We start from the raw sequence: 9,019 nt of genomic DNA, 5'->3' as shown, positions 1-9,019 counted from the left end.
TGTATCTCTGGTTGGTCATTATATTACAATAAGCTGAAAAAACACGCTCACAGTCAACATTACTTACAGAAAACCACAACACTTGCATAGCTAGTGATCTTTAAGTGCTAGCAGCATATTAATTAAATTCAAAGATACACCTGACTCCTTCACATCCCTCTTTACCATATCCTGAAAAGCTTTGTACCCTCTCAAAAAATTTAATTGTGAACATGCTCTTAGAATAGGCACATTCTTGCAAATGTCGTACAAATCTTCATTGACAATATTTCGTGCATACTAAATAAAACATTAACATTTAAAAAAATATATTTCCTGGATCTTCGCGGAGCAAGTCATTTAATTTTGTACAAGCCTTGTTGCCTCGAACTCTCGAGGACGTTCAAATACTGAAATAACGTTGGGCATTGTAATTCGCTAAAGAAACTATGAGCAAGCGCACAAGAAGCACGGACACGAAAATCCTTGAAACTCGTATTTTTGTGTGGCGCGTAATGGAGACACAGACTACACACGATCTTCTGTAGGCCTTTGATTGGAACTTTTTGGACCGCAAACTTTGACTGAAAAAAAATAGTCCTACAAAAACATAACATTAACAGCAAAAAACTAATTTCCGTATTTTCTGCATGACAGCAACGTATTTACGCATTACGTTGGAGCGAGATAGCCTGAGATGCAGGAAAGGAGAAATGAACGAACGGAGAAGAAAGAGGCTAAATACTTATCATTGACACCGTTTGCACTGTGCGACATTGCGCTTCTGATGACGTAAAACTACTTTACGCAGTCATTGTCACCTGTAATGAAATGTTGAACTTTCACGAGCAAAATAACATTCCAATGTTATGAAAGAAGGTAAATTAATGTGTTTTTTTTTTTTTTGTTTTGACAACTGAATTTCGGTGTTATTTCGTGAACTTCGACACTTTTCGTTTCATTTCGCATTTTGATTTGTATTTCGCGGAACTTCGTGAATAAATTGGAGCCGAAAATGGTCATAACTCTTATCCACTTGTCTCGAAACAAAATTATACACACTTTAAAATAATTTCGCGTTTAAAGCGTTCGCGAAATTTCAGTGTCCCTAAACATCAGTCCCAAAAACTTATAGTTCTTCTGCTTTTTATGTGCTTCACATTTTATTAGGTGATTTATTTATACTACAATATGTATTACATTTGTCATTTATATTATTAGTAATAATAGCATGAGTATGGGTGGTATTGTACATATTTGGGTTCACTCTTCTATGTGTAGTCTATTTACACTTGAAAGGATGGGGGGGGGGAAGGTAACTCAATTTTCTTTCATGAGCAAGGTGGTAGTGTCATATCCTGCCATGCTGATAGTGTGCTGGATATTACAACATGCTTTCTGTTGTTTCATACATTTCACACATCCATTTTGTTCCTTTTTATTTATGTCTAGTATCGTTTTGCAAGTAAAATTTCATTTTTCTTGAGTCCGACGAGCATTTTTTTTCCCGACTCTTCATTTGTGGGGTGTTGCTGTTTAGTTGTTTGTATGTTTATGTTAGGTATCACCTCCACTGCAATAATAGAGTTAACTAGTAAATTATCAAAAGTTTTGTGAAACCTGAAATGAAAGTACCAGAAATTACAATGACATAAAATGTTTGGTTTGGTTTGAGTTGGTGTTTTAAGTCCACTTTATGCACAGTAAGGCTAATTGGGACTGGACCTACAATTTAAAGTGGGATCCGAACCACTTGTGCCTCCACCGGGTATCGAACTCGGGACCCCTTGATGCCATGGGGGAGGCCCTGACATATAATGTTGATTGATTAGTGTGGGTATTCATGACCACTCTAATTAATTATCCTTTTTGTGATGGTGTTTGTATAAGTGATATTAAATAGAAATAGTATATCATTTGTAAGTTAATAATACATGAGAATATGGGTATATTGTGATTAGTGCATACATGATGTTAAGCAATCTTTAGAATGATATACAGAAAAGATATTGGTATTGTAATTTTTATTTATTATATGTTTATTATAAGTTGACTAGTTACATTTATTATTTCGGTACTAGTTAGATATAGCGAAAACACATTTAACTCGTTTATTTTCAAATTAATTTCATTTGTACTTACCTCATATGCATAGCGGAACATTTTTCAACTTGGGATTACTATTTTTCAATGGAAAAAAGCGTTATTTTTAACATTATAAGTATTTTGTTGCTAATTGGCAGCCAAATCTTGACTCACGTTGTCTATCGTCAGCAGATATGCAGTGTTACCAAACTTATGAACCGATAAATTCACAAAAGGTTTTTAAGCAAAAATTGATCCACAAACCATTCACGGAAGGTTAGGTTAGGCAAATATAGAAAATTAAATTGAAAAAAAAAAACAAAAAAAAAAACGCTGACACGTCATCTTGTAAACTACCGTGTGGTTGCTACACTAACAGGGGGTTACATAATCGAACGCACGGAACATTTGATTCACGTAGTCGACGGTAATGGTGGCACGAGCTATCGTGCAACGGAAATACATGAATGTCGAAAATTACATTATTTACCGGCCGAATAAATTGCACGAATGGAAAAAACACTATTCCCAGCTTCCAAAAATCTACAGGAACTCAATTCCGTAAGTACTTTCCTGTCTTTTCTCCTGTAAATTTGAAGAAATGTGTTTTCGCTATATGTAACTCTTACCATTATTTCTACATTTTATTAATATATTTATAGATGCATTGATTTGATTAATTTATTAAGAGAACTTTGTGCACAGATAAGCTTATCAGGACTGGACCTACAGTTTAAAGTGGGATCCAAAGCACTTCCTAACATCTGCAAGCTAATGTTATACAGGACAATTTTTAAAGGAAGGGTGTCTTTGGCTATAAATAAAGGGAGAAGGGCTGTCCTGCAGGAACCAAAACATACAGTCATCCTTATTCCAAATAATTTATTTTGTATTATGTGCCTAGGAAGTAAATTATCGATTGACAGTGGCATTGTAAGAAAAAATTAATTTGATGTAAACTAGACATGTTGCACTGGGTATTTTCATATCTTTTGGTACTCACATTGTGGATTTTTTTGTGTGTGTGTTTTCTGCCTAAGTTGTCTGGTACTTTTCATATATATCACCAATGTGAATTTGTTTTGTTTCAAGTTGTAAAAAACTTGATTTTTTTTCTTTATTTAAACAGTAGTTACAAATGAGCTATGTAGCTCGAAGAGGCAATTTAATAGATATCAGAAAAACAAAGAAAATTGTAGGTGTGCAACGCAGAAGCATATAGTTTGTTACTCTTTGTAGCCCAAATGCATTTGCTACCCTATCTTCAAGTATGTTTTGGTTGGTTTACCCCCAACATTAATAGAGGGCTGGCTACAGCTCTCATTTGTGAGCTGCTGAGCAAAATAAACAATGTGTTTGAGATGTCCGTAGGAAACTTTGATTTCTGATACATTACTAAATAAAAGCCTCTGAAAGCTAGGGAATCATTTCCACCTACAAAGGTATTGCCATGAAACTATTTCATGGCATAGATATCCATTACCTTTTAACTGTCGATATTATTTGTGTTAATCCTTTACCACTATGGACCATCTCTGAGCTTCACTGATTTTATCTTTTACTGTATTTTTCAAATCTTATTGAATTGTACTTCCACTAGCAGTCTGACAGATGTACCATAGTAGTTACGTTTTATTTTGTTATGTTGTGTTTCAAATGACGCAACTCATTTTGAATGTCAGTAATGGACAATTCCATGGTGACATGTGACTTCTGTACGAAAAATCTGACTAATTTGTTTCTAATTCATATATTTGCAAATAAAAAAGTTTGCTTGTTTTTCTCCTACATTATTTTGGAGTAAAAGACATGTACTGATTATGGTATATTCCAGCTCTTCTTCCTAGAGCAGGATTGTTGCATGGAAAATCAGTGTGTGATGCCTTTGTGCAGTGAAAAAATGTCTTGGATTTTTTGAAAAAGCAAACTCTGTGAAGTGACATGGTATTTTGCCCATATTTTTGTAATAAGTTTCAATTCCATGCAGATTTGGTTTTGATACACTTCCTTCTTTCCTTGTGACAAAATCATGAATTTTGTGATGTGTTACTTTCAAATGTTGCCAACTCTGATTAAGCAGAATAATTGAAATACAGCATGTGCAACACAAAATGATTTATTGACAAACTGGAAAGCATAAAAGTGGTACCTGCCACCCTCTGTGGCAGACCTCATGGCATGTTACGATGCCAGGGGTCCCAAATTTGAATCCTAGCCTGTTCATTGGTGGTCTCTATGGATGTCCCTTCCTCAATTTCATCATATCGCCACTCATCCTCATGTTGCAATTAGCTAAAAGTGGAAGGAAAGTGAAGTAAAATGAACCAAATCCATCATTAAATAAATGAGGTATCAACTGTTACATTGATGTGACATATGCTTTTTTTTTCATTCGTGGGTACATTGAGAAATATCATATTGGAGCATCTGGTACTCATATTTGTGCATAATGGTGAAATCTTTATTTTCCACTCTGATATCCACAACACTGACCAGCTATAAAATTCGGGCTGCTCTGCTCTTGTAACTCACAAGATGGAAACTGTTTCGGCAAAAGGCAACAAAAAAATCTTATTTGTAATGTTAACTCGGCAGAGAAAACTGTGGTAAAGCACTGATTCAATGCTTGCTTAGTGGAAACTACCATTTCCTGTTCTAGTAGTTACGTATCTTTTCCAGTCCATTACCTCATAGCAAACACAGACACGTCCTAACACCAAATGCAGCCAAAGCGAAGTGCAGACGACAGCACGAGCTGAACGACGACGTTACAACATGGCACAGGTGTGTTTTGCACGCAACGCTCTGCTCGGAAATTAGAAACTCTATATTTACCTAAAAATGAACGCACATAAACGTGTGGAATTGCAGGGGATATTTGTACAATGGCCATGAAGGGGTCTTTATCCGACTGAGAATCATGCACGACAACCTTTTTTTTATGTTACTAGCTGCACCTGCAAAGTATACAGAATAACAGAACAATAACATCAGTGTTTTTGATCATGACTGTCTGTCTCACCAGAGATTTTGCTAGTAATTTAGTATGATGTGGACTACCTCCAAATCGTATTCTGCCAAATACGATTCCCACTTATGGAACCTAACTCAATGCTTCATGTTTGCAAGGGGAATATAATTTAACACAGACAAATGAGGTTGTCCGTATAATACTAAAGTACCATTTTGCTCTTCCAACAATTCCATCTACTACTCGTTTTTCATGCAATATCAGAATATTTCAAGTTAACTCTTAAACTCTTTTAGTAAATTTACCATGAAAATGAACATGAAACAAAAGCTGAATTACAATGAAGAAATTCAACCAACATGGATAATACATTTTCCAGCTCTCACCATACTATAAATCTGTAACTCAAATAGATGCGGATGAAAGAAACTGTATAAGGGCTAAAAACTTAATTCACTGCATTCACTATCAGTGTTAGTAGTCTATTGTATCATAGTATACCCTTAATATCTATGTGCAAATTAACAAACAAATTCATATTCAGCAAATTCAGACCTTTAATTATTAAATTTCAATGGTTCGATATCTTGATAGGGAACTTTTTGTTGTATGGCTTCACTGACTGTGGGATCGCCTTAAATCTTACACATTACTTTGGCCTATGTCTCCTCAGACAACATAAAAATGTAGAAATTTCAAGAATTTGGACTTTCAAACAAATTTAGGACACATTGTTGTAATTTTTTATTGATTTCATTCCTCTTTGCATAAATTATGTTAGGTTTATTTAGGAAAACAATAATTGAAAAGGTGCTTTACGTTATTTTTCTATCACCATGTCAAGTTATGTAAAACACATCAGAAAAAAAAAAGGAAAGACGAACAAGTTCACAATTTGAAATCAAAACAGTGGTCCTACAAACCTCTCCCTACTAGTTATGTGATTATCAACATCCATAGTAGTTAAGAATTAAAGAGGATATGAACAAAATCTCTTAATGTTTGGTAACATTCATTAAATGGAGAAACATGTTCATCTTTCTTCTTGTAAGAATTATTCATCCATCTTCACAATAGAAAATTTTTAATAACTTGGACAATCCTATGCGAAAATTTAAATTATTTTATTTTTTTTAGAGGAAGAAATTACTAAAATATTTTAGTTTTATAAGCTTTATTTTAATTGGTTTATTTGATAATACAATTTTATCTTAAAAGACATACAAAGTTCCAAAATACAATGTCAAAAGTGAAACTTCTACCATTATAAGTTCTAGAAAACATTTCTCATCAAGTGTAGAGTGCAACTTGGTCAATATTATAATTGTAATACATTTCAAAGCTTGAACATTGTCTTTAGATCTTTAAAGGTATGTTTTTGTTATTTATTTCATCTACATGTTTTTGTAATATTGAAAGTATTGTAAATATTAACTTATGGGAAATAAATCTGTAGTTTGGTTTACATTTTATACGATATAGTTTAATTGTATGCTGTACCTTTTATTGTCTTAAATGTATTTGCAGTGTATCCATAATTAGTTGTGCAAATTACTCACTGATTTCAATTCAAAAAGTATTCTAAAATACAAAAACCTTTTGTACTTACAATTCATGAGTATCTGGTTTTCCAATGAACGAGGTTTCGAGAATAACTGTTCCGTTCTTCAGGTTCTTAAGTTACATAGGCTTTCCAAAATACACCATAGCCATGTCAATACTTTTCTCCCAAAATTCTTTAAACCCCTTACTATGGATTCCAAGTTTTCATATAATAATCTCCAAACTTATATCCTTGTTCCTGGAATTTTGGGAGAAAAGTATTGACGTGGCTATGGTATATTTTGGATAGCCTATGTAACTTAAGAACCTGAAGAAGGGAACAGTTGTTCTCGAAACGTCGTTCATTGGAAAACCAGATACTCACGAATCGTAAGTACAAAAAGTTTTTGTATTTTAGAATACTTTTTGAATTGCAGTGTATCTAAAGATATATGTTTTGTGGTTACGTGGAGATAGGTGATTTACTGCAAATTTTGTTCGCGATCGAATTTGCCATGACAGTACACACCTGGCGAATCCATCAGATAGGTCGTGAAATCGATTGCGAAGAAAATGTGCATGGAAAAATGAAAAGTAAAGTTACCAGAGTATTTCCAGTGTTATTGTGAAATTAAAGCAAATTCTTAATCACTAACAAGGGGTGACATTTCCAAATACACCCAAGTGTACACATTCCTTCCACACAGTACACCTTGGACTGTATTTTGCAGACTAGCTAGGGTCTGGCATCTGGACTCGCAGCCAGTACAATTCTTTGTTGTCCCCATATGCTTGTGATTTTCCCTTCGTCCATCTCACGACTATTCATCCTCATCTTCCCAATTAGCTTAAAGTAGCAGAAAGGCGGAGTAAAATAAACTGACTCAATTAATCCTACCAAAAATTACTCAGAAAAAAATTAAAACTGGTACCATGGTGTAAATTAAGCTTCCCAATTACAAGCACTGGATAGCTATGAAGTTATTTCCATACATATTAAAAAAGTATTAGCCCTAATTATTTGTGTCACAGAAATACTGTATTTCACCCCATAATTGTTGCACTATTTTTTTTTTTTTGCAGTCCAAAATTGGTTTATAGCCTTTTATTGCACAATCGGCACATTAGATAATGTAACCAATGATGGTGAGGCAGAATTTTCAGACACACAAGACTACATTTTGTAAGTCAGTACTTCACATGTAGTAAATTTTCTCAAGTGTAATGTACAAATCAATAACAACTATCCATGTTAATTAATTATTTTATCAGATAGGACAAATGTTTTCTAAACTGCTACGAAGAAATGATGTGTGTCGATTTGGATTATTAAATTTTAGCTGATATTCACAAATATTCTGTGCATCCTAACCTTGCACAAAAGCCGGTTTATTAATAAATGATTTTTACATAATATTGGAACAATTTCTTTAAAGCTTCACATGATGGCCACATCCTTCTTTCTTGGGAAATAATGGGCATAAAATCTCTAATGATTATGTGGTAAAATGCAAACAAATTCTATACTTCCAACTAAAAGCCACCCAGAAAAAAATAATAGTCATAACATTACATAGATTAATAGCTCCAAATTGAAAGAATCATAGACCAAATTGAAAGAATCATAGAAACTGGAAGTTATTTCCATCCACATCTCAAAAAGCTAAACCTTCATGTTTTATTTGAAAAGGTACTGATAGCTCTTTAACTGTTATGTAACATATTCATTCATTTATATTTTTCTGCCCTTGGGCAGGTCTTTCCTTGCAAACTGCATGCTGTTCGATGTTCAGTTGCACGTTTTCTAGGGAAAAATAGATGCGGTAGTTTCCCATTACTTTCCGCATCCCACTCTCTCTTTCGCATCTTAGATAGATCTAAGATCCCAGGGGGCCCCAGCAAGGAGGTGAGGAGAGTGGATTTAACTCATTGGGCCCTCCGGACTTCACCGAAATTCACCGCACCAAACGCAAAGGTTTAGATATAGGTTGAATATCAATTCCATCAGGGTTTTTGATCCATCTGAGAACAGAAAATCCCAATAAGTCTTCGCCCCCCGTATATACACGGCTAAATACCAAACAAACAAATTCTTACTACTTAAAAACTACTTACAACAATTAACAAAATTATTTACAGACAACAGTTACAATTAATGCATTACAGAAGTACAAAATTATTTACACAAAACAGTTAAAATCAATCCATTACAGAAGAACAAAATCATTTACACACTACAATTACATTAATGCATTACATGAAGACATAAGTTCCTTATAATCAAATATTGGTCATTACTACTGGTATTAATCCACATCCTTTGGCCTGTAGAAAATATCCATTTCTCTTATCAATGGATACTGAAAGTTTGTTAGGGCTGCACACACCTGCCACACTTTGCTAGCATGTGGGAGTAATGACTTTGGGATAAAATCCAATATA

The 9,019-nt window shown here is 34.0% G+C and overlaps 1 protein-coding gene across 1 annotated transcript in view; it reads left to right on the top strand.

Moving 5' to 3' along the window:
• Positions 1-743: 743 nt before the first annotated feature.
• Positions 744-9,019, top strand: part of zetaCOP (COPI coat complex subunit zeta) — a 31,664-nt gene continuing 23,388 nt past the window's right edge. The window contains exon 1 of the mRNA XM_083143265.1: positions 744-858. The gene's annotated coding sequence lies outside the window, so the exon portion shown is untranslated. The remainder of the gene's footprint in view (positions 859-9,019) is intronic.

Source organism: Lepisma saccharinum, chromosome 21, assembly GCF_977018435.1.
Source record: "Lepisma saccharinum chromosome 21, izLepSacc3.1, whole genome shotgun sequence".
In the NCBI taxonomy this organism is placed as follows: domain Eukaryota; kingdom Metazoa; phylum Arthropoda; class Insecta; order Zygentoma; family Lepismatidae; genus Lepisma; species Lepisma saccharinum.
This window is presented reverse-complemented; position numbering and strand designations above follow the sequence as displayed.